The 4,194-nt window shown below is 32.1% G+C and overlaps 1 long non-coding RNA gene across 1 annotated transcript; it reads right to left on the minus strand.

The window, feature by feature from the left end:
* Positions 1-2,156: 2,156 nt before the first annotated feature.
* LOC123913143 lies at positions 2,157-3,949 on the minus strand. Its single transcript, XR_006811576.1, has 5 exons — positions 3,891-3,949; positions 3,677-3,801; positions 3,169-3,267; positions 2,970-3,068; positions 2,157-2,314 (listed from the first exon to the last, which is right to left on the minus strand). It is a non-coding gene; the product is annotated as an uncharacterized LOC123913143 (long non-coding RNA).
* Between the last annotated feature and the right edge of the window lie 245 nt (positions 3,950-4,194).

The following is a 4,194-nucleotide window of genomic DNA, read 5'->3' on the forward strand; positions in this document are numbered from 1 at the left end:
TATGTTTGGCACATCCAGGTGAGATATTGGCGAGAAAATGGGAATCAAAGGAGAAAAGATATGCAAGTGTGGCAGGACCCAGGGGACCAACATACATGCGTTCCAAACGACAAGCCGACAAAAGAGGGGACCTGACATCACACGGCTCGGGAAAAGAAACATACTAGTTTGTCGTTTTTCTATCTTTCAACTAGATATACGGTATCTATATAATACCGATGCGAGGGAGTGGATTATCTCCCGTGAATTGTTCTCTCCGATCCAATCTAGGCCTTTCATTGGAAAATAAAAAAAATGAAAAACATGAAAAGATAAGATTTTAATGGTATTGATCACCACTGCACCCTCTCCAGTGAATAACACACTGGAGGGAATCCTTTCCCCGATGCGGTGATACAATTTTTTTCTTAAGATTTCATATACGATACGGTTGCCATAAGTTATTTAAAAATTAAATTTAAATTATTTTTTTTGTTAAATAGCTTAATGACAAATTAAATTTAAAATTAAACATAAAATGCATGAAAAACATCTAGATGAGTGTGTTTGATAACACAAATAAACTACCGTAGTTTATAGCTTAGTATTATTATAGCTTATAAGTTTGTTTCATAAAATTAAAGGTGTTTTGGTAACGATTTTTTTATTAGCTTATACATTTTTTTAAAATGTTATTTCAAGTAGTGTTTGAGCTTATAGCTAATAGTTTTTTTTTTTACCTTTTATTCTAATTTTAACCTTATTCTTTTATTTTCTTTATTTTTTTAATAAAAAAACAATCAACTCAAAAAAATAACCACCCACTCACCATGTACATTTATGTTATTTTATGATTACAAAAACTAAATTTAATTTCATCTACCGGTTTTTCAACTATAAGCTAAAAACTAGTTTATGAGCTATCTTATAGTTTAATTTTACCAAACAGTACAAAGTGCCTATGTCTTCATTTGAAAACAAAGTGTCCATGCACACAAAATCAATGAACCATACCTTACAAATGTTCAACACTTTCAAAATACATGTATGATATGCCATAGCTTCCGCTCTTGCAAAGATTTATTTAAAATTGCATCCATGTTAAACGGCAAATCAATGAATCTAGCTAGTCGTAGTAGTAGTAAGTATATAGGAATAAAATTCCAACCACGTTTTGATGCCTCTTTCTTTTAAGCATGTCCTCTTTTAAGATGATCAAAAGTTTCAAACGTGTGCACTTTGCTTTTGGAGGAGCTTTGCCTTGATTAAGCAAAACCTTGGCATGACCTCCCAGTGACCCTCTTGCATCTTTCTTTCTCTTAGTTGAAGATATATTGTTGTTCAAATCATTTATACTTCCAATTAATTCATCATTATCTGAAACCAAAATTTCATTAAAATGATCGTATCTATACATAAAGGACGATTTAGTAATAATTATTAAATATGTTTGAATTTCATTCCCAGAAGCTAGCTCATAGGATGAGATTGTCTTCACATATTTATACACTTCACATCTCGGGAACCTAAGCAACGTGGGACTTCCAACACAACAACACAACAGTCAACATATTCAACACTCATCCTCACGCCTAGCGTGGTTCTGGGTCAAATGCCCACATTGCTGTTTACACTGATTTTTGGTAAACAACCGCTAGTTTAAATTAATTACTTGAGAGATCAACTAGTAAATCTCGGGACAATTGTTTGTGCGTTAGATTAAAAGAGTTTTGAATGTTCTTCATTGAATACAACATTAATTTGCAATAAAACCGTATTTAAAGCGAAAGAGTTTTAATTGCGTAACTTGTAAAGCAAAGCTTATGAAATACAAGTGTGAATCACGAATCAAAATAGAAAATGACGAAAGAGTTCACTCGAATGAGAGAACCATTTAAATGCAAAAGATAAATGCTTCGAAAATAAAGACTTTGAAAAGATTAAATTGCATTTGAAATGTAAAAGATTACAAGGAAATTAAAATGGTTCACTGATTCATACATCTTTCTCGAAGTACTCTTTTCTCGCTGTAGCATGGATAATTTGAGTGTTTGAGAATTTGTGTAAGTGAATTGTGACCCTTATTTCGACTTACCAACTACTCCCTCCGTCCCAAAATATAAGCAAAAATTGGTCAATGAAAATTGATGTATTTGGTTTAAAATTTAGTCCAGATACATTCACTTTTGTTGACCTCCTTTTGCTTATATTTTGGGACGAAGTAGTACTATTTATAGAAAAAACTAACCAACTGCTACTTAACGTTAAACTAATAGTCTTCTGCCACGCGCCCTTCTTTATTTGAAATGAAACAAAGTCTTGAAACGCTGCAAGCCTGCAACTGTCGAAATCGAATCATATTTGAAGGATGGAAAATATTCTAAGTCCACAATCATAAGTATTTCGATTCTTTAACTGCAATCGAATCGTCACTTGATCGAAAGGCACAATTTTCTTATACCAAAGGAAATTAGACTAATTCTTTCTCCTTGTAGACTTAGACTGGACAATGAATCCATTCTTTCAAGAATACTTTCTATTAGAACTCTCTTGTTCTTGAAGACATTATTCTTAACCTTCATTAAATGAGATGACTAGAGATAATCTCTCTTGTTCTTGAAGACATTTAAAGCCCTGCACTATTAGAGTCATAATTAACCTGCTTTTAAAAGAATTAATGTCCTTGGAACCAGAGATAAAAGCATATTTTACCTCGAGCTAAAATATGGGATAACAATTGTAGTTCTTAATTCGACTCTGATACCATGTTAAAAACTAGTTTATAGTGTGAGGTTGACCTCACATATTTATACACTTCACATCCCGAGAACTTAAGCAATGTGAGAATTTCAACGCAACAATCAACGTATTCAACAATAATCATATACAAAATGTACACATTAATTAGCCGATCTATTTTTCGTAGTATATGTGAAAAGTATTAGTAAAAGAGACCTATAAATAGGAAAAAATTATGAATGTCGTATTACCAGGACTAGATAAAACTGCGCGTGGGCGTATGACAGGAGGACTAGCTCTTGTATTTTCTTTTGGACCCTCACCAACTCGTTTGCTATTCTTCACTATTCCTATTGAAACATCGTTGTTCATTAATTAATCAATACATGCTTCAGTTCTTCCTTTACCAAAAGAAGCAATGCTAAATTTATATTAGATGTAAAGTTCTACCTTTAGTTGAAGGAGTGAATCTCCTTGTTATTATATGTTAAGGACAAGCCTTTGTGTTTGTGGAAATTGATAGTCGACTTTTACTCTGATTTTCCTCTTCTGCTCTCAAAGATTAACAATGTTTAAAAGCCCATGCCGGAAAAAAAATTGCCAAGGTTAAAAATGGGATATCTTAAATGAAATAGAGAGTTATATTTGTAAGAGATAAACACAAATGAAGCTCTCGGTCTTTTTAAGAAGAAACGAAGAGATATTGTGACACAAATAATAGAGATTATTATATGGCAAATGCTAGTGCCCCGGGCACTCTTTAAGCCCTTAAATAGTAAGCTTTTTATAGAATTTTTATCGGAATGCGTAAAGTCAATGCATTGAAAATTGTGATGTTTAACTTTTTAAATAAAAAGTTACTTTAAATGGAATGCTTAGAGAGTGCCCCGGGACACTCGTTAGCAAGACCCTTTAACTAATTAAACCAAATACAAAAAAATTCATACAAACAAATTACCTTCAAAGTGTAGGGACTCAATGAGCTTCAAGAAAGCCAATAAATAGTCCACTATCATTTTCAGGATAAATTAACATAGTCTTCTTGTTCTTGCTCTGTGACCCTCACTTTGACTCTTGGATACACTTCAAAAAACAACACAAGTTTATAATTAGTGAAGAAAAAGTGATTAACTACTAGTTCTATTCTATGTATATATTTGAAGGAAACTCACTTTAATATGTTTGTTTTGTATCGAAATCAAAGTTTGTAAAAGAACTAAATGTTGAAAATTGTTAAGGAATAGTTTTTCTAGAGTTGAAATTTCTTGTAGTTTATAAAGCTTGGCCTCATTATTACACAACAACCTAGCTATTGTCACTCTTTAGTGAGTGAAAACGAAGTAACAAAAAAGTGTCAATTATGTTTCTTTGCTTAAACATCAAGTAGGTAAGATTTTTCACAGATTACATGTGAGTGAGAATATATCATTAATTCGTAACATCTGGCCCTCAAATTTGAGTAAAAAATATTATTAA

This window comes from Trifolium pratense, linkage group LG1, assembly GCF_020283565.1.
Source record: "Trifolium pratense cultivar HEN17-A07 linkage group LG1, ARS_RC_1.1, whole genome shotgun sequence".
In the NCBI taxonomy this organism is placed as follows: domain Eukaryota; kingdom Viridiplantae; phylum Streptophyta; class Magnoliopsida; order Fabales; family Fabaceae; genus Trifolium; species Trifolium pratense.